This window comes from Anser cygnoides, chromosome 10, assembly GCF_040182565.1.
Source record: "Anser cygnoides isolate HZ-2024a breed goose chromosome 10, Taihu_goose_T2T_genome, whole genome shotgun sequence".
NCBI lineage: Eukaryota > Metazoa > Chordata > Aves > Anseriformes > Anatidae > Anser > Anser cygnoides.
Genome location: NC_089882.1, coordinates 1,483,892 through 1,511,326, shown reverse-complemented (window position 1 = coordinate 1,511,326; position 27,435 = coordinate 1,483,892). Strand labels below are relative to the sequence as shown.

Genomic DNA, 27,435 nt, shown 5'->3' with positions numbered 1-27,435 from the left:
CTATCATTAATGCTTTTTTTTTCAGTGACTTGAGCAGAGGTAATGGCAGTGCTGCAGTAAGGGTCTGGCCAGCTGGAACAAAATATGCAGAAAGAGAACGAATAATGGCTTAATAATACTTCAGTGCATAAGTACGGGGAAAGGTTATGCAAATACAGGTATCGTCCTTAAAATGGTCTTTTATTCAATTAATATTACACTTTTCAAAAGGAAGAATAAATACTTGAGGATCTACCAGTATACATTATATGTTGTGAAAGTTATTGGAAAGAGGAGGTGGTTATTTCTCCAATAACAGTGCATATGCTTAGTTGTACCTTAGCATGTTCAGGAAGAAGGAAAAGAGAACAGAATTTGCTCAAATATTAACTGGAAGATTTTTTATTTTATTATATTTTTTTGTCACAGTAGAAGCAACTTTACAGCACTTTTCAGACAGAGTAAATTGCAGGGAGGAGTCTACGTCAGCTTCCTGCTACTATCTCGTTTAAAACACCTAAAGGCAAATACAGGGAGACCAAAGGAAATAAGATGGACAAGAACAGAATACATTGCAGGGGCAAAGAAACAGAAGGACTTGAAGCACGTGTTTTTACCTCTTTAATGCAAGTGGAGAATATATTTGTGTGAAATTGAGTCAAAGTCTGTATACTGGTGATTATTTTTGACATATATTAAATAAACAATTTCCATATTAAAAACACAGAATCATAGAATATCCCGAGTTGGAAGGGACCTATAAGGATCATCTAGTCCAACTCTTGGCACCGCACAGGTCTGCCCAAAGTTTAGACCATGTGGCTAAGTGCACAGTCCAATCGCTTTTTAAATTCAGACAGGCTTGGTGCAGTGACTATGTCCCTGGGGAGCCTGTTCCAATGTGCGACCACCCTCTCGGTGAAGAGCCTCTTCCTGATGTCCAGCCTAAACTTCCCCCGCCTCAGCCTAACACCATTCCCACGGGTCCTGTCACTGGTGTTTACAGTGAATAGGCCACCTGCCTCTCCACTTCCCTTCGCGAGGAAGTTGTAGACCGCGATGAGGTCTCCCCTCAGCCTCCTCTTCTCCAGGCTGAACAGGCCCGGTGACCTCAGCCACTCCTCATACGTCTTACCCTCTAGGCCCTTCACCATCTTCGTCGCCCTACATGTAACTCATAGTCAGAAAGTCAAATTAGTTATTTTTTTCAAGTGTATGAGTGCCACGTGATTTCAAAACTTTTGCCAAGAACTAAACTGAAGAGGAAATCACGTGCTAAGAAATGTAAAATTCAATTTAGGAAAGGCATCTGAAATTAAATGTTGCTAAGAAATAACATAGTTCTTTTTGTATTTAGCTTCCCAGATACTTAATATTTTGAATGTTGTCATTTTTTAAATTATTGATTTGAATTTTTCTCTGCTGAAGTTTTTATCTGTACAGCCCCAGTGTAATAGGAGTCTCACTGCACTCATAACTTGGCACTAATTCTATCAAGTCCACCCTAAGCATGTTATTAATATAAATATATTTTTGTTCAGTAGAACTTCTTTAGCATTAGAAGATGTCTGGGGAATTTTGTGTGAACATGGGCTGTAGAAAATGTCATTGTAGGTCCCAATTCCGCATATGTTGAAAAAATTCAGATGATGATCTATAGAATTATGTATGGCTTTTATTTATGTGATTGCACTCTATTTTGGTTTACAAATGCACAGGAGTCATAACTGCAAACTGTAATTATTCTAAAAATAATTTGTCTGACAAAAGCAGCTGCTAACGCAGCTCTTCTCAAAAACCTTCAATAAAATCCATCTTGAGAAGTACAAAATTCCCTTGCTTCACATGCACCCTTGGTGCCTACCTGGTATTTTCTTCTCAAGAGTCTAGTAAAAACCTAAGACTTCCTGGTGTGATTAAGACAAATCCAGGCAGACTGTACCATGGTTTGCATTGCATGAACTTTACTAATTTAAAAGCAAAGTTTTCAATGTCGTGGGACAACTCTTTAATTTGGCAGAGATAATCCTTTCACATTTTATTTACTTGTTTAAACATTGAGGTGTCTGATGACTAGTTAATGCATTCATTAATTTGAGTTAAATAATATTGTTTCTGCTTTGGAAGCCTCCAAACAAAACAACAGCAACAACAACAACAACAAAAAAAACCAAAAACCCACCACATGTAGTTGTGGTTTTGACCCTGACCTGTTCATTGACGTTGTGCAAATCAGTTGTAGTATGTCTGGTTCCACACTTAGTAAGCAGAGTTTTCCACTTTTATCTTTGGTAGCGTAGGTCATTTTCTTAGAAATGTTTTGATCGAAACTTATATATGAAATTCACTTAAAGGAAAAAAAAAGTTATCAAATGGCTTACTAGTATGTATTAATGAATGGTTTGTTGGTTGACTGAACAGGTCAGTCCTCTGCACCATGCCATGTAGCAGTAGTAGCCTGGTCAAAAACAGGCTTGGAGTCTGGGTAATATAGCATCTGTTTCCAAAGTCTTTGGAAGTTGAATGAATATCAGATGAATGCAGCATTAGTGCTATTATTTCAATCTCACTTAAGGGTAAACTAATTAACACAATTTAAATTCACATCAGGAGCAATTGAAATGGGGGCAGATGGAGTTACTTTGTTTGTTGATATGAGTAGCACTTCAGTAGTTTTGTACTTGAAATAAGGCTGATCTTGGTGACAGCATATCTTGCTTTCAATTAAAAGTACTGGTGCAAAGTAGTGAGTAGCACAAATACTGTTTTTTTAAAAAAGGGGGGTGATTCTGCCTTGATTATATAGAGCTATCATGACTGGTGTGGAGAAGGGAACTGAGGAAAGGAGTCTGCTGGATTGTGCAAGCAAGTTATTGTACATTCAAGTTAAAAAAAACACATTTACCTGGGATATATATATGTAGGTCTGTATCTACTATGACTGTATGCCTTCTTGCAAGCCTTTAAACTAGTTCTTAGCAGCATGCTGACTACAATATAAACTTCAAAAGGATTGGATCTACAATCGGGAAGTTCTCTTTTACATTCACAGTAGTTATACAGAGTAATGAGACAGCTACCTGTAATGAGACTGTAGTCTGCAGGAGAAGAGGTGTAGAATGTTTGAGGGTGCAGTGTTCTTCAGGCTGGAAAATGTTATGGTTTCAATACAAAGAGTAATTATAAATCTCCTTGAAGGCTTCATATTAAGCTGTAATTTATTTTTAACTGTGAAAGTGTATGTACTTTGCCAACTTTTACTTTTTCTTCTGGGTGGATAGGAGGTTAGAATTGAAAGATTGCTTTTCTTTCCTCTTTCAATTGCCTAAAAAGAAAAGTAACTGGAACAGAATCACATTTCCTGTAGGTGAACGGTAAAATAAAATTCTGTCACCTAGTGATTTCAACATATGGGCTCCCTAATTCTTCTCTTCATTCCCTTCCAAAGGAGTTTGCAATCATTTTATGGCACTAGCTCTTCTCCTTTATTATGTCATGTATGAGGAATTGCTTTCTTCCTTTTTAATATGAGTGGCTTGGTATACAACATATCTTCTACATTAAGCATTTGTTTTTTCTCCTTTTTGATGCTTCTTCATTTCCTTTTTTCCCCCATCCTCTGTCCTCACTTCAGATTTCTGATATTGTCATAATTGACTTTTTCAGAATATAGCTTGTCTTAATCCTCTTCTGTGACTTACTCTTATGTTTTAACTTGTGTGTGTATGCATGTATTTTAAAAGTACTTTATTAAAATCCTGTTTCACTGGATCCTTCTCATTTCTTTAAAATGTTCTGATAGTCATGTTTTAAGAAATGGTATCTAACCTTGATGTACATTGAGCTCTGTATCTCTATCAGTCTTCTACCTCCCAATTGATGGTTGCTTTTGACTGTATTTAGTCTAGAACTTCTTAGATGTAAAAAGCGATTTCATTTGAGAAGTGTAAATGTTTCTTCATTTGTTCATAGTGATTCTTTCCCCATGCTGCTACCCTACATTCATTCTGTAATTTCTGATCTGAGCCCCACTGATATTTTCAGAGAAAGAAAATTGTGGAAATAATGTCAAATGTATTTTCATGTTTTACTATTTGTTATGTAACTTTCCAAAGCTGGAAGAATTGTTCATACCTTCCACAGCACCTTGTGCCATGTTGCGGAGAAGAAACATTAAGAAGGAAAACTCTGAAAAATTTTACACAGTCATACTGTATTCTTCTTTTTTTTTTTTTTTTTTTTTCCCCCTGTGGTAAACATGCTTAGGCTCACTCATTGCCTCTCAACAAGGAAAAAGTTCCCCATATCTGCCCAGAGAGCTTTTGCCCCTTCTTTCTCTCCCTTCGAGCTTATTAGTAGTGGCTTTTAAATGTCATGAGAAGGAAATGGCACTTGGGAAACCCAAGTTCTGTTACTGTGTGTTGCTAGGATTGCTGAGTGATCTTGAGCAACTGGGTTTTGTTCTTGATTCATCCTGGACAGTAGTAGTAGTGTCTTTGAGACAGTCCAGCTCAGTGTTAGGTACTGACAGCTCTCTGGCGCATCTGCTGGATGATTGCAAAGGTGTTAGCAGAGCTTTGTTCCTCACTTGCTAGTGTACCTACAGCTCTGATACCAGAGGACTGCAGCTCAGTCCTCCAGCACGATGCATTTCTCACATTCACGTCACCTACTGCCACTTGCTGCAAAAGCCACAACTACACTGCATTATGTATAGATTACTCCAGATATTTCTGATATCAGTTCAAAATATGTTATTCTTATTTACTTTCTCATTTTTTTTCCTAGATCTTGCTTTGTTTAATGCTGTACATTTTCCTCTGTATGGATGGATATAGGTCATGTTATGTGAATGCACTTGTTGAAGCACAGCAGTATTTGAATGGATGGTAGTGAGATTACTTCTGAGTTTTAGATAGAGCAATTGGTTGCATGTATGAAGGATGGGATTATTACTAATATCTTTGTGTTTCCATTTTAAAAATTATTTTTTCATCCTGAGAACCTGTCTTTCTCATCTTAAATAGTTATGCTGTATTTGGATAAAATCTCAAAATCAAGAAGTGTAAACTATGGTTATTTGCTCAGAATGAGTGTAAAAAGCAGTTAAAACTTTCTTATGCAGCAGGAGCAGAATAGGATCATCACATAACCTTTTTCAGGATCAGTTCAGAACCTAAACGGTGCTTGTGGAAGAGTTCTCTGGGCTTTAAAATAGTATTATTGAAATAGCAGGTGTTTTTGAAGATGAAAACACAATTACATGAAAAAGGGAATAGAGGAAGCATGTAACTACCTGCAGTTGTTGTAAAGCCCTATTTAAAAAGTGATTTTTCTTTAATGAGCATGGTAACTGTTTTTTTTTTTTGTTTGTTTGTTTTTAAAGTAACTGGATTGGTTTCTCTGTGCAGCTGTAAAAAAAAAAATCATAACCCTGAGCTACATCTTGTGCTAAAATGGGAAAACTGTAGCGGTTGTATAGTTTTCTGCATCTTTAAAAATAGGATTATAAGCATGGCATAATAATAACAATAAAAAATTATTTACCTGTGTGGAGGGATAAAAATATCCAAATTCTGCAGCAAGATGTTGTATTGCAGGTGTTGTTCATCCAGGCATGAAAAAACGTCTCTTATTCTGGCCTTTCTGGAACGTGGAGAAAGTGTGAAGAAAGATTTGCTCTTGTGCTAAATAAGTATTAATGGTAGTCTGTTATGAAACAGAAGTAAAGGAAAAAGAAAAAGACGGGAGGTGAAATTGGATACCATGGTTCATTGTACTAGACAAGCCAAGTATCTTATAGTCTGACCTTTGCAGAGCAGGACTTTTTTCAAACAATCCAGAGGAGATCTTATTAGATCTTTCAAAGAAAAATTCCTTTTCATATGTATGTTAAAAAGAAGAAAAAAAAAACACCACCACCAACAACAAAAAAACAACTCCCTCACCAAAAGGGCATTGTCTATTTTTAAAAATAAATACATAGACTAAGCTGTTGTGAAAAATAGTTTTTCATATTGGGAATCTTTTTCCTTTTTGTTTCTGTTTCTTGGCACTGAAATACTATGCTTTTTAGCAAAGCTGACTACCGTACGATAAATGTTTTAGGTATTCAAATAGACTGAAAAGGTTTTAATATGGCTTCTTTTAATCAGCCAGCTGTACAAGTATTTTGACTTCCTTAAACTTCCTTAAGAAAATTATTGAATCCATTATTTAGGACTCAGTTTATATCATTCAGGGTGTTCCAATTGGGAGATAGGGTTAATTTGTTTTACTAAGTATTAAACTAATAGCAATGGCTACTTAGCATTATTTTTTTGAATAGACCTAATAGCATAAAATAGGTTGAGCCAGGCTTTCTGTGAGGTGTGTGTGTGTGTTTTATGTAGATGCCTACTGTAATATGGCTTTAAAACTGGAATTAGAAATTTGGGGAGCTGAAGGAAAGTGAAAATCCGTGTCTGACCTCTCTAAGCAAATTTGCACGGACAAGTGTTTTGATGTTTGGTAGTACTGATAATGGTCTGTAGAGGCAGTGGTATTGATATAGACATAAAAGTCAGCTGAATCACTTTTTTCTTACCTTTTCTTTATCATGATCTCTTTTCTTACCTTGAGACAGCAAAATATTGTTAAAATTTTTTACCTATATTTGCTATTTGCTTTTCTATTTTATATATATAAATGATATATATTTTTATATATAAATAATATACCTATTTTATATATATATATATATATATATATATATATGTGCTGAGCCATCTGCATACTTCCTGATGAATGCGGTTGATCCCATGAGCAGTGTTGAAGGTAGGTGAGAACAGTTTACCTATGAGGTAAATGAGGGTGGTGACTGGCAGTTTGGGGTGACCTGTCCACAGGTGGGGTGTTAGTTCTGCATTGCTGCTGTGCGTATGGAACTGCCTAGCCTGGAGCTGCTGCTGGTTTCACTGTGCTACTTGTTTCTATGCTGAACCTTCCCCACCTCAGTAGAGTAATAAGCAGCTATAGTTTTAAACACGTGAATTACAATGTTTTGTGAACATGCAAAAGATCTTAATGGACAAGCTGATCAGCATTTCATTTTCTAACACTTGATTAATCTGTTTGATAACTCTGCTTCCTATGAAGAGGATGCAAATTTTCAAGCACACGCTTCGGTCTTCCTGGAGGTCCTCCTTAACAAGCGCTGTGTGTAAACCCGGCTTTCTAGCTAACCCATCTTGTCCTGCTTTTAAAAATAACACCCTCAGTATTTCTACACTTTCCTGAGCATCTTACTTCTGTGATCTGTGCTTTTACATTTTTTCCCTTTATTTTAGTCCTGGCTAGTGGCTCTGGAGTTTGGCAATTTCCATCTTCAGTACAAGTCAAAATAGCTAGATCGTTTCAGCCTGCTTTGACTCCAGTAGGCTATCTGCCAATCTTTCTTCTCAGATAAGGTGTAGACTGGATGACTGCATCCATACAGCCGTATGACAGGCAGCCGAAAGAGCGGCTGTGAGAACAGCATGGTCTGTGATCTGTTTATTTTCCATTTGTGTGACTTCTTTGGAAAGCAGCCTGCCTGCGGGCTGCTAGCCTGAAAATCCTGGGCAGTGCATTAAGGTACTGAATGCTACTGTATGTGGAGCTGCCAGGCACGCTCAGGTGGGTGACATCTTCTGTGGTCCCGAAGGCATTCTACAGCTGTGTTTTCAGGCTGGCTGTCTACAGATCTAGTTTGAGAGCTTCTCACCTCTCAGAGAACATGCACAGTGAGTTTCTGCCATCATGACCTCAGTAAGACTCAAGTGAGTGCTTGCCATTCGTTTGTCCTGATGTTCCCTGCTAAACTGTTCCTCTATTTTTTCCCCTCTAAGCACTGGATGTTATTTCAACCACTGAAGATTCTGATGACTTTGTAGGGTACAGACCAAATCTGATACAGTTTCTCTTATTCCACTTGTCCCCTTCCTCCTGTCTCACTCTCGCTGTTGATGTACTGATACTTGAAGGTAACCTGCATTGTGATCAAGTTATGTTTCACACAGCAAATTGGATGCTTTGTCAACACAGGAAATCCATGGAACTCTTATCTTTCTATTACTGTCATTACGGTTAATAATAATTAAAAGTTTTTTTTTCAGGAAAGTTCAGACTAATGTTTAGATTTCCTTTAGAGTCCAGTCCCAAAGCACCTCATTTCATGTGTGGTGGGCACTCTACTTCACCAAGTCGGGAGAAGGAGAAGCATTTTAATCTGACACTCTGTCACAAGGTAGGGTATTTCAAGAAAATGTTACGTGTTACACTGTTAGAGCTGGCAAAAAACAAACAAGCAAACAAACAAACAAAAAAAACAAAACAAAAAAAACACTGGATCTATAATAAGCTCTTACGAGCTTGACCTGTTTAATAATGTTTCTTCATTTTGTGGCCATGTCTGTAATACAGATGAAGAGAAGTGTCAGTTTATCACTGCAAGAATGATAAAGCAATTACACAGTCCTTTAAGGCACAGTACTTGGAAGCTCTGTGTTTGATGCAAGACTTTCTTCAAGACTTTCTTACTTCTGAAGTATCTTGATAATTTTTATTTTTTCCCGTGGAACTTTGTTCTTGCATTTACTGTTTTTTGTCACAGGATGGCAGCATGAGTAAGACCCTAAGAAGGTATAGCAGTGAGTTCTTTTTGACATTTTAAAGATTTGTACAGGGTTAGCTTGTTGCTCTTAAAGGTAAGGGGTCAGACATAATTTTGATTAGTATAGACTGTGAACATCTGAGTTTCCAAAGCTTGTACACTGTTATGTAATCTGAAAAGTAAACTACGAAGGGATGAAGTGGATAAACTTATCATTCAAAAGATGACATGTCCATTCAGATCAGGCTTTTTAAACAATGTGAGCTTACTTCTTAATATATTGGTCTTTTATTTTCCAGATTAGAATCCAAGGCTCACTTTGAGCATGCTTGTATATGATTTGGAAATCTTGTTCTGTTACCAGGCTACAAGATTCTGTGAATGTATTTAAAACAAATAAACAAAATAAACAAACAAAAAACATAAACCAAACAAATATAACCCAAATGTCTGGATCCCTAAACCCCAGGGGAGCTTAGTTCTTCATAGGACTTTGCGGAACAGACCCCTTCTGAAATCAGTCATTTGATCATTATTATTGCCTTAACTAGGTCCCGAGAAAGAGCTCTCACAAAATACTAGTTTGTGTAGGCCTACTACTACTACTAGCTATACCCATGTCAGGTGAAGTGATTGTATCTCAAAAATGTGCTATGTATATATGTGTGTGTATGTGTGTATATATATATATATAAATAAAGAAATAGTAAAAAAGCATGAGCCTGTAAATGTCCTCAGCCAAAAAAGTACCTGCTTTTCAGATGAAGTGGCTCTTGAACATGTATGCATATGTTCTGATTCATGCAAAATCATAGATCATTTTTTCTTGCCAGCCATTGCATTTGTCTTTGAAACTGTTGGCTTAAAAACATAACATAGGAATGGAGGGAAGCCTTCTTTCCCTTCCTGACCTAATATTATTAGTTTTTGTTTCTGTTACTTAAATCTAAACTCTTAAAGCTTAATAGCCTTCTTTTACTCTGAATTATATTCTCTGCTGTTTTATTGTCCTACTTGACTGTTATATTTACAAGCCTCCTATCTGAAAATTTGGACTCTCAATGCTTATTCCAACTCTGAGAGACGTGACAAAAATCTACGTCCTTGTATGGACACTGGACTGCAGACTGGATTCTTCTCCCTATTTCCATAGATAAATTCAGGTAGAATAAGATAGATAAGATTCTAGGACATGTCTGTTTGGCAGGGTGCCTTCTCTTGTAGCGGTTCAGGACCCAGCCTGGACACAGAGCAGTCTGAGTTCATCTGCACCTGCTGTAAGCAAATTGTCTGAAATAAAAATGTTTGCCTATGTATCTCCACAACTTCTAAAATCGCTGCAGCGGTTGTCTATTAACAACTGAGTATTTTCAGTGTTATGTTCACAAATATGAAAAAAGGTCTTCTTATGAAACATCTTTTCTCTTCCTGTCATGCTTTTTATCAGAGATGAATGAAGCACTGCTTTGGGCTGGGGGCAAAAACTCACGTTAAAATTTTGGAAGGGGGTTACTGCAAGAAAAAACAAGTGCATGTACCTAATGAGCAAAATCAACTCCATGTAGTTTCTAGTATCTATTTATGAATGCCAAGTAACTGATTTCCCAAACAGCTAGTAGAAGCACAAGTGCTATGTAATAGATGGTGATCTCTATTTTCTTTGCTTTTCATAGGAACAAGAATTATTATTATAGGGCATTTGCAGTAGCAGGGGAGGAATTAGTGAGATGTTAGGTTTCCCGTGAGTTTTGGGTAATACATGTGCTAATGCATCATTCAGTGTGATTCTGGCTATGTAATCTCTCTTCCCTTCCAGACTTCTTTCATATCAGGTCTTCATTTGCTCTTGCAGATAGTAAAGCACTTATATCTCACATAAAGCTAAATCAGCCACAAAGCTAACAATGTCTTTGATCAGTGCTGTGATGTTTATTAGTCACTTTCCTTTGGGGAATTGCTATGTCCTCTTGCAAGCATCAAAGAATTCTACAGTAATATCCAATCCTGCATCCAACCAAGACACCTCTTCTGCTGAAGAGGGCTAAGGCTGTGCATTATTCCTCCAGATGCCATCAGTGCTGGTCCTGAGCCTACGGGAGAGTTCAGCAAGCAGCAGTGTGGTGCTTTTCCCCTGCTGCTAGGGATCTAAGGAAACTTGCTCTGTAGTGCTCCCAGCTGTCAGTAATTTTTAGAGGCTTTAACTATATTGCTCACTATGCAGATTTACATTTACAAACTCTATTGCTTCGTCCATTTTATTCTATGAGTGGTTCACGTCCTTCCTATTCATTTTCTGTGTATTGAGTGTTATTTCAGCTCTAACTTGTTTGATATTCTTGCTAGTAGTATATTTGTATTCACAGAAAAACACGTGAACAATTTCATCTATTGATGCTGTACAATGTGCCTATTAGATATACAAGTAGCATTTGAATATATCCCCCAACCATTGTTAGGCCTCTTCAAATGATAATGTGGCCACGCTCCTCTGTGAGGCTGATGAAGCATAAGAATGAGTCTGCAATCTTCAAGGACCTGTATGTTGTGCTAGCAGTGACCAGAAATTGAAAGTAATTGCTTCCATTACTTACATAGTGAATAGCGGAGAATGTGTGGCTTCATTATGTTCATTAGTTTTACTTGTAGATCACAGCCATTAGCAAATCATAGCATTTCAGTTTGACAGGCTGTTTTGGGGAGCTCATCCGTTTTCTCGTGTTGGTATCATGAGCCGAAATAGAGCAAAAAATACTTGGCTATTCTCCAGACACTTCTATGGGAAGAAGTGTGGAATAAACCAGAGGCTGAGTTTTAAAATCTCTAGTTATTCTATACCAGCTTCTTCACTAAAAATGGCTTTGTGCAGTACAACTTACTATGCAGTGGTAAAAATACATACGCATCTTCTTATTGGCCTCTTTTTTACAGAACTATTTCTGCATATTTGGAATGAGGTACAAGCATAAGAAAGTTTGCCTTTAATTTCCCAGGAAAGAGAAATTATTCTCACTTTGTGTTTTTTGGTTAAAGGTTTTAACAGTAATAAATGATGTTACATGAAGGTAATCTCAGTGACTCTAGCACAACCAGAGAGCTGCAAAGTCTGTTTATTAAGACTCCTTCGAAGGCAAGAGCTAAGAATGACAAAAAACACATTAACATTTATTTCCTGATCTGCATTTTCAGCATGTCTGCCTCCTTTATGGAAGCAACTGGCGAGGCCCTGTATGGAACAGCTAGCATGTGGGAGTCCTCAGCAGGATCACAGCGTGCTCCGAGAAGTCTCACTAAAAAATAGTAATGACACAAGAAGGAAAACAAGTATCTGCTGGTAATGTATATTCTAGTGAGTGAGTTACTTGACTATAAATAGTTCAAATGCATAACAGTTGCAAAATGGAAAAAGATTAACTTAAGTGGAATATTAATTAGGCGTTTACTTTAGGCTTGCGTAGCATCTCGTTCTTCAGAGGGAACTGGGGAAATTCACAGTGCAGGGTTCTTGAAATGTTTGCCTTGACATGATTCTGGCTCAATGAAGTCAAATTATTGCAGAAACTCTTGAAGGCACTTTTAAATTTACCAGGTTAAAAAAGGCTAATACATTAAATAGAGAAGATAAGTTTGTGAATGATCAAATATTGAAATCACTCTTGCTATTCTGGCTATAAACCAAGTCAAACTGGTATCACGAAACATCTGAAAATTGCCTTTTCCCCCAACAGCTGACAACCATAGAACTCAGTGCTCAAATTGGTTAGCTCCTTTGCTTAAAGTGGGATCTTGATCTATAAATGGGGTTTAAGCAATAAAAATGACAGCATTTGCCTTCTCAACAAAAGGCAACCAACCTTGTTTTCATTAGTCTGCTCCAGGCACCTTCCATCCATGAGTACTTTGACTAAAATGTCATTTTAGATGTTCTGTATGATTCCAAAGAAAATCATCAGCTTTGAACATGAGTGCAGAGTGTTCCTTTTAATTAATGGGGATTAATTCTGTAATATCTCTCTCTGCAGTTGGTGGTCTCTAACAAATGCTGTTGCTATTTGGCATGTACTGAGAACAAGACTTTATTCTGAGTCAGCAATTAATACCCGAACTTTGGCATAGCTGTCAGGTTTACCTGTGTTTTGGCCTGTAGCTCTTTGCTTCTTGCTTCTTTACTTGCCTCTGGCATATTGAGGTTTTGTTGTTTTGATGTCCCTGGGTAATGAATACCCAGATAACGCACGCTGTACTCGTTTTTTTAGAAATTGATTCCTCTGTAAGAAAGTCACTTGGCCACATTTGAAATGGTCTTCATAACTCTCCTCTTCCCCACTTCCAGCAGAAAGTATTCTTCTGACTACGTTAGTGTTGTACTGAGGACTTGCAATGGTGGGAATTGGTTGGGGATGGAGAAGGAAAAGGATGGACTTCTAAAAATGCTTGGGCTACTGGGGAACGGAAGCCACAACATTATCTCGTCTGCTTTGAGATTTAATATAGAGAAGCAAGACTTACTTATGAATGCCCAAATGCATATATATATATATATGTATATATATATATATGTATACATATATATATACCTGTTGTTCTTGCATTCCTACTGGGGACTGTTACTAGGTAAGGAGACAGCAGATAATTAGGGGCAGCCAATTTTACAGTTGGGTTAACTTCTGGAGAATGTGAGGAAGAATGCCGCCTTCTTGTACAGAGAGAGCCAGTGGACTCTTGCTAGTCTACTGTCCAGTGAAGGTGAATTAACAGTTGCTGACTTTAGCGGACTTAAGAACTGATACTTCGTAATGAATCTGAAAAGGAAGTGGCAAGTTCTGACAAGGTTATGTAGGTAGGGGGATGCAGAAAATAAATGGAAAAGGACACTTGGAGTAAACGACATTTCTTCCTGCAGTTTCTCATCCCAAGCAACAATCCAGTACTGTTAGCTGCTTATTTATCAGTGTGGGTGATCTACCTCGCCTCCGAGCAAGGAACTAACAATCTGGTGAATGCTTTTCAAGCTCTTGCTGCCATTTCGTCGAATAGCTTTAGAAGCCCCAGAGCTGATTTGAGCAAAAGATACTTGCTACCTGTGCTCTAACTTTAATTTTTAAGAGAAAGACATGAAAACTGACTCCCCAGAGGACAGGGAAGATGAAGCTCAATGCCTAGTTGAATTTATGTACAGATTAACTTTAAGAAGTAAATGAAATACCTGAGAAGTGCTATCACATCTTTTCAGGGGCAGTTAGCTGCTACAAAATGAGAGATTCTCTTTTGTTATGGGAGTATCTGTCTTCCAGGCTTGCATTGATTTCTGCACTGCAGTTAATGTGTTCTGAACACTGCTCCTGAAATATATGAAAAATTATTTGAAAATTTATTTCATGTTAGAGTATTCATACCTCGTTACAAATTGGAAAATGGGATCATTTGTTCAGGTATCCCTTTTTGACCAGCGAATTCTTAGTGAAAGCCATGTGGGGAAATAATGTATGCAAAACAGATTGTATGTATCACTATGCCAATATTTTTCCTATTGAAATGTATTAGAGTTGAAAATTGACTCTGAAAACTAAATTTCTTGGCAATTTTCTACAAAAAGTAGTGTTAAAATGTATAGTAGAAATTCACATCTTTGGCACAATGTGATCTGAAAACTATAAATGTTAAGTTTAATAATTATTCCTAAATGGAGCTTTGTTTTTAGTAATATCTATGATGTTTATCAGTGACTGGCTTTTCGTTTGCCTAAGATTATATTCTTTTTACTAGATTTTATTCTGTAATCTCATGAGAGAGAGAAGACTTTCATAAGTTGAGAAATGTAGGATTCAAATATTCTTGATTAAATTGAAAGAACATTTTAGAATAGAATTCTAGTTCTGCATGTACTGGGATAGTTGAATGCAAATCAAGTATTTAAAGATACTGGATTTTATTGCTGAGCATCAGACAAGATTAACATTCTGTAGATTTTCATGTAAGCACATTGTATTTTGTCTGTAATGTAGTATTTTGTCTGTAATGTTCAAATGAAGAACAGGATTTGGTTATTTTTATTGTATTTGACTTGATGTATGAGAACACTCCTGAGGAAGGGAAAAGTGTTTCACTTTTTTTCTTTCCATGTAAAAGCGGCTGTATGGTGGGCCATGACTGGAGCAGGACAGACCGCACAATGTGAGCTACTTTGCGCGAGTTCCAGTGCTCGCTGATCCTTCTGCCCCAGAGACAGCAATGTCTTTTGTGAATAGAAACGTTTATATAAATAAGGTTTTTGAGGAATGACTTACGTCATTCTGAAAGTAAATGGAGAAACAGCCTTTTAAATTGTGTATGGAGCTCGTCTAAGGGTACTACAGTCACTAAAAATTATGCGACTTCCCTGGACTTTGCATCAGGCTCTGAAACTTTTCTATAAAATTTAAAAATTGCTTGATCTAAACGTTACTTGTTTTGTTTTACTGAAATAGCATACTCAGCTAGTAAGATACATATTAAAAATCAACCATCAGTATTGAGTGTTGGAATAGGTACTTTTATGTACTTTTCTGGGTAGCAGCACAGAATTGCCTTCTCAGGACGTCTGTGTTCCACTGCTGTTAACTGCTAGATAGGTGATCTAAAGTGCACAGTCAAATGCATGTTCTGTTCATGAATATTTTCCATACTGAACATCTTTTATTCCAAAGAGCAAGCCCAATGTTAAGTCACTTCCTTGTGCTGTGTGGCACGCCAGTCCCAAGGCCCATTGTCAGATTTCTTTTTATCGTGTTTATTCACCCATATATCCTATGAAGGATTACAGTGCTAAATTGTTATACTCTACACTCAATGCCATTAATCTTGTGTGAGTAATTTAACTTACTGCAGGTTATTAGCTGTTCGCCTTGAAAACCTGTGAATAAAAAAAGAAAATTATACTGATGTCTATATATGAATTGATAAAGTAGTGGCTGAATTATGTAATTGCATTAACATAAAAAAGGAGACAATGTCATTTAAAGTGTTGTTTTAGATTTACTGTTACTTAGTAACTGAAGTAAATGACACACACCTTGGTAGTTTGAAAGCATATTTTCTCGTCCTCGCTTTTTTCATCACCACATACACCTAAACATTTCAGGGTTTATTTTACGGAGGGGTCTTTCCTGTTGTCCTTCCATTCTCTTCAGTTTGTGACAGTGCCATACGTTAGATCCTGGAAACTAAAATGCTTCCTGAACTCATCAGGCTTCTAAGGAAAGAATTACTGTCCCTTATGTGTGTTGCTTTGCTTTTTATACAGGAAGAATTTAGCATTGTCACTATCAAGCTCTAAAATTTTCTTAGGAAAGAATAAATTAGGACTATGGACATTGAATACTGCCTGTTGATTCAAAGTGTGAAGATCAATTTAACAATTTGTTAATGAAAGATAAAAAAGGGAACTCTTCAGAAAAGAATGGGAACAAAAAAAAAAAGTATTTTGCAGCTTATATTTTTAATTGTTAATTAAATCTTTTCAAACTATTTTATATTTATATTTAGTTGCCTTTTGGAAAAAAAAAGGTGGCATAATTCTTCTGATTCAAAATGAAAATCTTGAATTATCTGGTCTTGCTTTCTCTTTGCAGTTCAATTTCAGTTTAACTATGTAATATCTTTCACATACTTTAAATTCATGAGTTCTGATACTTGATCATAGAAGTCTTTCAGTTATAGGGTATGATGTTTTATTGTACTGCAGTTATCGAATAATGGAATTGTAACAGACTTTACAGTCATTGCAGTGTATGAGAGAAGTAAGGCTTGCTTTGGAGGTGTGGTGATTATCTTATTTATTTTTATAAGGAGTAAAGGTAGCATAGAAGGTGCATAGAAGCACCAGGCTATGCTTATTTTCTCCCTTCATTTCTCTCCTCACCTGGGCATCCACGTTCTTGACCTCTTCTTGTGAACTATTCTGTCTTGAGAGACATAAGCTCTTAGATCTCTTAGTCGATGCTGGCAATGATTGCAGCTAGTGGATAGCAGTTTCAGCTAGGATTTTGTGTAAGTGATTTATTTCTGGTTATTAATTTTTCCCTTATCTCTGTTGTGGTTATGGGCATGCGTGTTTGTAAAGTACTTTGAAAATTGAGGGGAAGTGTTTAAAAAGTATAAAGCATAGCCATTCTTACATTCTCTGTTCGAGCCTTACAAAGGGATTAACCTTCAAGGCAGTCTGCTAGGATCAGTTCTGAGAAAGTAGTGAAGGATTTCAGCTCATTTAACGTGGTTTGAAATTTAGAAGAGGCGTCTGAAATTAATTGTATTTTGAAAACCTAGTTCTAGTCATATTGGCTTGCTGTCTTTTGTACTAGGCCATTGATTGTTTTATTTCACTATGCGTAGTTGATATACTATTTAATATTTTGGAGTGTACAGAAGGGTCTGTTATCACTAATAACTTATATCCAATTTATCCCAAAGCATTATTCTCCAGAAGTGCTGTTGTCTCTAACATACCATTCCATTTCTGTGAAGTTTTTAAAATATTTCTGAGTGCATTCTGAGCTTTCCCCACTGAAAAGCCTGACCCATGGTAGGGGGAGTACCCCAAGTTTCCCTGGGAGCAAACCTATTATTGCTGTTCTGCCCTCTTTGTAAAGAAGTTTGTGGTTATTACAGACAGGCAGCGACTTTGCTGTGCACCAATCCATAAGTAAGTAGAAGTCTTAGAAATCTGGGTTCCTGCAGTTCCTGTGCTATTTGTACAAGGAATCCAGGTGTCTGGTAATGGAAATATTTTCTTCCAGTGATGTTAAGACTGTTTAGGCACTGAGCTTTTTACTGTTCTGATCACTACTAGGAAGCAGTGTATCAGGAAGTTTTCTCTATTACGATTTCATGTTCTTCAAAAGGGAAAGCACACCCCTTACCAGACTTCCTTGGACAGCTCTACCTGGGAATACCAGGTGTGATTCCAAACAATGTTATTGATAGAGTATGTGGCTGCATTCCCAGTATTAAATTTAGCCTAGTACTACTTCAGCAAGGATGGGAACTGTGCTGTAGACAAATTATGCAGGTACTACTTCCACTTGCATGAAATTCCTGTTTCTTCTCCATAGTGTTGCCTCCATCATGAATTTATTGCCTTTTAGATTGTTGCAGTGCTGACCTGCATGAAATTCCTGTTTCTTCTCCATAGTGTTGCCTCCATCATGAATTTATTGCCTTTTAGATTGTTGCAGTGCTGACCTGCTCTTTCGAATTTCCAATTTCCATTTGTTTATTTTTCTTGCATGGTGTGAAGATGAAAGAACAAACAACACCTGGTTCTAAAAATATGTAAAAGCTCTTGGGCTTGACAAAAAAATAGGAACTACTCATAGATTTGTTACATAAAAAATAACTTCTGTGTAGTATGACATTGTGTGCAAATGTTCTTTGTTCTTCAACAAAACTGTTGAGCTTACAAACCACCAGTGCTTTTAAAAACTTAGAAAAAAAACCAAAAACATTCATATGACAGTTTAAAATAAAATACCCAATTCATTCTATGCTTGAGAAGTGATCTCAACAGTCCCTATTTAAAAACAAAAATAATTAAAATCTTGAAGTGAGATGGCTAAACTGCAAGATAAAGGGGCTGTATAACATTGCTAAAACAGACATCTGTTCATACGGAAAATTCATGAGACTGATCTTTGAAATTTTTTCCTCTTCTAAAATAAGCTGACTTACAGAAAAAAATTGGTATTTTTCCCCAAAGTTGAATTATTCTGGAATCTGATTAGACAACAAAGACGACAAAGCAATGTTTATACTTGGCAGTTATTAACTCAGGAAGGCCAAATGCTTTTTCCAGACGCATACTATCATCTGTAACCCTCCCTAGTCTGCAGAAATTCTTATATATGCAGAAGGGAGAATATTTATATGTGGCTTCAAGAAGCATTCTTTATTCAACCTCTGTATCTCTAATTATCCTGTAGGAAGATATTGATGTCATCATAGAAATTCTACATGTAGAGAAATGAGATTTAAGACAACTTTGTGAATTACTGCTCAGTTTGATGACAAATCAGGATAATGTGAATCAATGACTTATCAATTTTTGTTTTCTATATTAATGTAATTGTCAAGATTTAGCTAGGATTCCCCTTCAAGGTTGGAAGCCAGTTATTGTGGGATTCTAACAGTACATCTAGAATTCCTGCTTTGGATTTTCTGAAGTTTTGATTATGATACTTTTTGCAGAGACATGGAAGAACTGAAATGCATCAATGTCTCACATGATTAGCTTCTATTATATGAAAGTTCATCTGCTCTGCCGTTAGAAGATTATTCTCAGTGCTAAGTAGCAACCATTTTCTATGTTTAACCCAATAATGAAATATTTCCACACATGAAGTATCCCCTTAGTTAACGCCAGTTTAATAATCAGCACTGAGCATGAAAATTAAATAAAGATGGTATCAGTGTCATGTTCCTAAAACAAACAAAAAATTTGGCGGGGTGTGAAAATCAACAAACACTGGTCTAGGTAAGTGCGTAAAGTCTAATGTTAAATTGGACATCTTAATGTTGAATCATTTCTAATTCATTATTTTCTTAAGCCCTGAGTTCAAGGGCACAGGTTTGACGGGCAAAAATGCAGTAAAAATTGGAAAAAAAATATTTAAAAAAAAAAATCTTATTTAATGATTGTAATCCTTCACTGCTTGTTCCTGGGTTCAAGATATATTTTTATAGAAATGGGAATAAGACTAAGCAACTTAGTTGTGTTGTGGGCTGAGTTCCTTCAGCTGCGTGAGCTAGTGAATGAAAAGGTGAACAGATTTAGAATGAGTTTAAAAATATCTCTTCGTGTTACTTCAGCCCTTCTAATTCTTGAAGTCTTATATTTTAGATTTAAAAATTAAATGAAAACAGTACTTGTCCTTGGGATGGCATATTTTGTTATAAAACAAGGAAGATTTAAAAAACATGTCTTTCTTTCATGAGCTTAATATTACTACTGAGAGCAATAGCTTCTTCAGGGAATGCAGTTAAATGGAATAATATTCATGTGACCAAGGGGAATTTTAAATGTGCATTTGGTTGTATGCCTTACAATTGGAAAGTGACATAATATGTAAATTTTACAGTCGATCAGTATATCCTAATACATTCCATATGAGTGAGTTTATGCATCTCCTTGTTCCTTCTGATGACTGTTAGAGTTCATCAGAAACCAAAACAGTGAAGAGCTACACTACGGTAATACTCTGCAAAGTTGAAGTTGCAACATTGAGCTGTTACTAGCAGGCTTTGCAAGACGTGGGTCAGTTCAACAAGTAACACTGCCAGTCTTGATCTGTGTCCATTTATCCATGTCCATTATTGTTTATCAGTTAGCTCACAGTGAGGAAAACTTTGGGGGAATGCTGAGAAATTACATCTTTTAAGGGGATACACTACTATAAATGTCACAAAGGGAGAAAGCAATGTTGTCTCTCTCTTTTGTCCTTCTCATTTTCTTATTACCTGCGAACTTACAGCGAAAGAACATGTCTGGTGGTTCAACCAAGTCCTGTAGAATCACTCTTTATGCAGGCTGGAAGCCAAAAGGGTCAAAGGCGATGGTAGGTTTGCTGGGAGTGGAACAGAGAACAAAAATGATTATGCTGTACTGTTAATCCATGTTAGGCTCAAATCTTGAAAAACATGTAAATCTGTCTTTCCATCTCATTAAGGAGTCAGTAGAATGAGAAAAGTTAGAGAGGCAAATGTGTAATCTGCTGAGAGGAATGGGACACCTTTTTGGGGGAGAGCTAAGACAGGCATAACTAGCATACAATAGAGATGAAAAGGGAGGGAAGGGTGGCTTGAGAGCTGTATAAAATCACTGTCAAGGAAAGTGATGAAGAAATTATTCACTGTTTTTCTTACCAGAATAATTGAAGAACTTTGAATGAAATTCAGTTCAAAGATGTTTTCATTAGACAAAATTAATCTATGCAGTTCCTTGTCGTGGGGTATTACTGATGCTAAAGCATAAGTTCAAAAAGCAATTAGGTAAATGCACACAAGAAAAGTCTATCAAAGAGTATTAAATATTAAGCAAATGCTACTTTTTTCTTGAAGTTCATAAATCAGATTCCTGCTGCCTAGCAGAATATATTGGGGGAATATATAAATATATACTTGATTCCTTTTGACTCCTTTTTATAGTCTGTTTGTGCATCTCCTGCAGGATGCTGTATGGGTGATTACTGTGTTCATCTGGTATGACTATTCTTACGTTCATAATGATTATTTGTTGGCTGTACCAAGCCAGGTACTTCATTTAATGCTGACTCTGGATGAGAATGTAATTTGTGATTGTTTCACGGCAATGAGCTATATGGGAGCCCAGGTGCAACTTCCTATGCTGAACAGAAACAAATCCACAGCATGTCGCTGTATCTCGGATTTGTTTCTTGACTGTTTGCCCTTCATTACAGTGTTTGCATGTTAGCTTGCTGCGTGGAGAGAGTACGATTTAAGCATTGTATTAAGTTTTGGTTACATACTGGTATGAGTGGTCTTTGATCGATGCACACTGAGTTAGAGGAATGATGTATTTGCATTGCTTATCTCTTCACGTGCATGGCATCTTGCACGTGCATTAAAGGAAGAAAATAAAATGGGTATTGCCTTTTTACTATAAACTGTACTAAACTATTTTTACTGCTGTTTCTTGAAATAATTTACCATGCCTTTGTGGATTATATGTGTTAGTTCAATTAATTTTAAATTCCTTGATAATAATTTTAGTCTAACTTTTTGGGAAGATCAATTAAAATTACTTAGCTATAGAAAAATCAACTGACAGCTGAAAAAAATACTTGAAGACACCTGTAAGAGTTTGTTTCACCGACAAAACTTAATATTCATTTAGAGCTGAAACTCCATCTGCAAGAACCTCCTCCTACAATGAACCTGGATAGGAAACCAGCACTGCTCAGGTGTTGTGTATGTCGATGCACTGGGATGTGCAGCCTGAATGGAGAATTCCACATCTGAGTGTTACTTCTTGTGTATTGTACAGCAGCTCCTTGCTATGTATTGCTGCAATCATTTTTTTGTTTAAAAATATATAAATTAGAAATACAAGCTGACATGGTGAGTCTTTGATACATCATTAAAGTAATTTGCAGTCTGTTGCTCTAAATAGACTACTAAAAGTCATGCTGTTTTCCTGATTAGCTATCAGTAGCTTCTTCACATTTTTCTTCCAACTTCTAGCTAAAATAGCAGAGCTGTCTACAGCTAAAATTAATTAAAAAAAAAAAAAAACACTTCACACTACATACTTTTTTTTTTTTTTTTTTTACCTCCTGTATAGTTTGTTATTGGAGAAGAGTAGTAAATCAACTTGAATCTGGGCCCAACAACTGACACTTAGAATACTTATGCCATGCTTATTGTGTGAGAAACTAACTGTAGCATCATTAATCAAGCTGTCAGGTACAATCTGAAAGTCCTGTATTTATTACATAAAGAGGAACTCCATGAAGAAATGGATCCCCTATGATGAATGGGCACTGGACACCAATTATTGTGGTGCTATTAATCATTATAACCATAGTTAACGTAGACGGGGACTGTGAACTTAAACCTCTGTGGGGAAGAAATGTGACTGTTCACATTCATATATACTTTGTCAGCTTCATAACCTTAAAGGCTCTTTTGATGGGATGACAACTAGAATCGAGCGTTGCCAGGTTAACTTAAAAACACTTTAATGGAAAGTGTGATGGATTTGAAATTTTCTTGCTATGCATGCTCTGTGAACACATGCATAATACCCACTTTGTCTTTCACTGTTGTCTTTGACTTTGAATCTTACATTTCAAGAGTTTTCTAGTGTTCTTAAAATGGTTTGTTTTTATAGTTGGAAAATTTCTCATATACTTTCAGCATGAAAAAAAATACATTCCCAAATGACAAGAATTGGATGTAATATATAATTATTATATGTTCTAGCTAACAAGTTCTGTATGAAAGTGAGCCACTTTCTGAGTAGCTCAATGCATTTGACACAAGTAAAAAGAACTGTAGAGGCAGTGGATCTGAGTGCTTTGTTACTGTGTAGCACCACTGCAAGGCAGTCTATTGTCTAAAGAATGTATAAAAAAAAAGTGTACTTTCTAGTTCAGACTGAAAACAATATTTAGGTAAATTCCAGACTTTTCAGAAAAAGCTGTTAAATCATTAATATCTGTGGAAATGAGACACTTCCCTCTCAAGCAGGAATGGCACAAAACGGTTTAGATCACTTCACAGATCTGCTTGAATTATTAAGCTCAAAAATATGCATTTTAACCATGTCTTTTATTCCAACAGTAGCTTTTGAAAGCATTTTTCTTTTATTAATTTCTCTTTGAATTAATTCTTATTCACTTCTGATATTTTGAATATTATGCAAATATAGGTATTTGGATGGCCAGTGCTGTAAACCAAATATTGATGTTTAAACTCGCTTTGATTTGGCTGCTCATCCTTCTCAAATATTTTCACAAATAACTCTGAGCTGTGGCAGAAATAGAGAGTTCAATTTTGGCCTGATATACACAGAACTATGCTCAAGCATTCTCAATTTTTTAACAGGATTTGAGTAGAAACCCTTTCTGCTGCTCTGCCTGTGCTTTTCAAATTATCATTTGAATCCTAAAGAGTTTTCAGGATTTCTTGTCCTTTTTCAGCCTGCTGAAAGCAAATATTGCCATCTGAATGTCTCTGCAGAGAGGAAGCCAGTCACATGAGGCCACTTTCTGAACAATCAACCACAGAGCATTCAGCCAGAGATGAGCAAAGCCCCAGTCAGAATTAATTGCTAAAATTATATAATTACAGCTGCACTGAATGAGACTAGACCACAGCATCTGTTCTAGCCTCAACTGCATTTATTCTTGCTTTTGGGGGAAAATTGCAGACTAGGATATATTCTTTACTGTGCCTTTTTGTGAATTGCTAAATGAATTAGTGGTGTATTTAACAGGGTATTCTCAAGTGAAATAGGTATTTTAAAAACACCATATGGTGATAAAATTACCAAAGAAAGAGAAGAGTTATCATTCAAATTATCACTTAAATCCTGAAGGGTTTTTAGGATTTATTTTCTTTTCTTGTGTTACTCTCGATTGCTTATTGTAACTGGAGATTACTTTTTATATAATCATAAAATGAAATGGTGACTTAAAAATGAAATCTTCCTGCATCTTGAGTCCAAATGCAGTTTATCATGCATAAAAACAATATTGCTTTAAGTTTAAATACAAGTGAAATAGCATGGAATAGGATGTTTTTGAATCTACAATGAGAATGTGAAGAAACAACTGAAACTACCAATAGCAAACCTCTGATTTTCACAGTTGCTCAGTTTTCATAATATAAAATTTGATTTTTTATGATTTAAAGTATATGGAGGGCAGTTTATAGTTCTAACAAACATTGGTACATAATCAGACAACATTTCTGGGCAATCCTCTCTTCTGGGACGTAACTGCTGAACTCAAGATATCAATGTGCTCTGCTCATTAGTTATCTAATGGCTTTGCTTATCTGGAATCAAATTGTGGCAGAATGGGCACTCTGGAGGCTGACATGAATGGTGTGCTCAGAAGAGAAGCATTTTTTCTGAAAAAGCAGCATGAGGAACTGAAGCTTCAAAATACACAGTGAGAAAGGCAAAGCTGAGTTTAGTTGAGTGCCCTGCTTGTATGACTAGTCTTGCTGTCCTACCCACTGGGTCTACCTCTGGGGTCTACCTCTGGCCTCTCAAGCAAGCAATCAGGAAATGCATCCGTCCTGCCTAATGTTTCCAGTCTTATGCAATCAAAAGTGTGAGATGATCCCCTTAAACAAGAGAGACTTGAGTACTGAAGGTGGAGCCAGGATGTTGCATCTTCTCACTCTCTGGTTTTTAATCTTGAGGTTGAACAATTTTCAGGATTTCCTCTATAATCATGAAATTGGTATAGATCGAGTTCTAATTGAAAAGTGTGTATATATGTGCAACAACTTTTCTTCCAGAAAATGAGCCTTTAAAAAGGCATCAAACAGCTTGAGATTTGCTATGATGAATAAGAAAATTTGGCACATGCTGTTCTGTTATGGAAACTCTAGGAGTTCAGTGTTGTAACACAGCATTTATTAAAGCTAATTTACTATCAAATATTTCAGAAAACTTAGCTTATCAAACTTACAATGAGTATAATTTATGTTCCAACCCAAAACTGTATGTATCTGCATCTTACTTAAACATTTAATTCATACATTGCTCTCCTTGAAATCCCGTCTTTGAGATGATGAATAGCACGTTACTCTTGAATCCTCGTTGCTCCCCTTCTTATGCAAACATCACTAGTTTTAAGCATATTTTTTGCACCAACTGGATTTGTTAAGTCTGATTTAAATGTTATCTCCTTAAAAGAAAAAAAAGCAGAATGTGTGAGGCTTTCATTTAGTGCAAAATATCAAGAAAGAACTGCAGCATCAGTTCTGTAATTTCATTTACTACTCTGTCTTGCTAAAAAGGCAGATTTTTATTGTTCACGCGCATAATAAATGGTGACAATATTTGTCAAAACTTGTTATTATATAGGAAAAGGATAAAACCGGATTTCATAATAAAAAGAACAATCAAACAATCTAATTTAGAACATATAGTCTCTTTTGCAGTGCCAATCTGCAGAGCTGTTTGAATGATGATGAGTTCTGGTTACATGAAGAAGGTATTTTACTGACTGAGTTGTTAACATGCTTAATTTTCACCATCCTCTGCAGATGCATGGAGGCACATCGTGAGGTTATAACTGTGGTCTTATGCATTTATGCTACTTTTTTGTTCCAAAACTCATTTTCTATTCATGTGTTAACTTCTCTTTCTGTATTAGTTGTGTAAGACCATATTTCTTTATGACCAGCCATTGTTATACAATGGTGAACATTTTAAGCTGAAGTCAGGAAACAATAATTAACGTGATGAATAAACAGGAGGTTTAATATAGTAATAATTTCTATAGATTTTCCTCCCCTCAAGTCATGAGAAATATCACAGAATCATAGAATCATCTAGGTTGGAAGAGACCTCCAAGATCATCTAGTCCAACCTCTGACCTAACACTAAGAAGTCCTCCACTAAACCATATCACTAAGCTCTAAATCGAAACGTCTTTTAAAGACCTCCGGGGATGGTGTCTGAACCACTTCCCTAAGCATGATTATGTGTACATTTTATGTGTGAGGTTGTTAATAGGGTTAAGGGAGATGATATCAGTTCATTGGTTGTAGGTATTTACTTACATACTTATAGTTTCGTTCTTGTTTTAAGAATTCCTTTTATTCATTGTCAGGTAAGATGTCCCACTCTTTTCTTCCTACTCCTGTCCGACTCTTACTGTTTGTATTGCAAGATCATAATTTAAGACAAAAATTAGTGGGTAGCTCACAGAGAAATAATAAAAGGTAAAGATAAATATGTGATAAACTTGAGATTAAACCTTTAAGATACTTGCATTTTCTTCAAAGCGTCTGTGCTTATCTGCATGCAATTGGTCACCATGTGTTCCACAAAGATCATCATACTTCAATCCAGTTTTTGTGTAATGTTTTGCATTCACTGCTTTCCAACTGTATTTGCAAAGGAGTACTCAAATTATTTTGATATTTTGGCAGATAGAGAACACTTCTGTCTCAGTTCTAATTCTGATAGTAATGTTTGTTTTAACGTGGCTGAAGACAGATTGACAAATGTGGCTGGGTGCCCAAGATATACATGGGACAACAAATGGGCAGGTTATGGCGCTGTAAATGTTAGTTTAGAAAATAACTTCAGAGATCAGTTATGAATGTTGCCTGACCTTCGAATGGCAGTGCAGTTTTCAAGATGCGTATGTCTTGCTGAAGGAGATTAAACATCTGTGAGCTACATTTTGGCAAGGTGTGGCATGTGTATGATGCTGAAAAACAGCACTGCAATCAATGTCTTAGAATGTTACAAAGATGAAGTAAAAGATGAAGCTTGAGGGTTTTTTCTCCAGTCTTCAGGACATATGGTCTCACAACTCAAATTTTAGAATGTTTTGTTCAAATGTTTTCTGTTGCTATTGCCTTGTCTGAAACTGTTCTCAGCGTTTAAATTAGCGACTTCACTCTCTCCTTTAATGTAGCTGTTTTGCATAAATGAATATTGTTAGTTCATGCTTTTGAATCAATTGTGTTTCCTGCACTCTACTTTTATTTTTTAAATATCTGAAGACAGGCTTTCGAAATAACAAAACAGGCATAGTTTTTTCTTTCAATTACAAGGATTTTCAAAATATTTTTTTTCCCTAAAAACTTAATAGAAATGACTATTTTCCCTTAAAAAAGAAAAAAGAAAAGTCTTAATACAGCATCCTATTCTGGTTTTGAATTAATAGTCTGTATGGTGTACTCGAGGTATACTCGTATTTCATGCTAGCTGTATAGCTTAATCCTGATGTGGAGCATATTACAATAGGTGAATGTGAGTCATGCTTCTAGTTTTTTGGTTTGCATTATCTTTTAAAATCAATTTTCACTACAGTACAGTAACTTCTGTACAAGCATTGGTAACCACCCTGGCAGAGACCATTTTGGGGGCACGTTCCTATCAAGAAAAGATGGAAATAGATGAGTCAAACTGGGAGCAAGTACCTGGAATTTGGAGGAAGCAGGTGCTGTATGTGGATTAGCAATTAAGTGATTTGGTTTACATACTGTGATTGGAAAAGAAAAATCCCAAAGTCTTTGAAGATTGCACTCCTAAATCTACTGATCTGCCTGCCAAAATAAGAATTTGAAGGAAGATCAAC

General features: G+C 36.3%; 1 protein-coding gene across 18 annotated transcripts in view; it reads left to right on the top strand.

Annotated features, from left to right (window-relative positions):
- Window positions 1–27,435, top strand: part of CACNA2D3 (calcium voltage-gated channel auxiliary subunit alpha2delta 3) — a 531,247-nt gene that overhangs the window by 94,289 nt on the left and 409,523 nt on the right. For 2 of the 18 annotated variants that reach the window (XM_067003189.1, XM_067003190.1), the window contains one exon: window positions 11,798–11,942. The exons of the other annotated variants lie outside the window; for them this stretch is intronic. The gene's annotated coding sequence lies outside the window, so the exon portion shown is untranslated. The remainder of the gene's footprint in view (window positions 1–11,797; window positions 11,943–27,435) is intronic. 18 annotated transcript variants of the gene reach the window in all.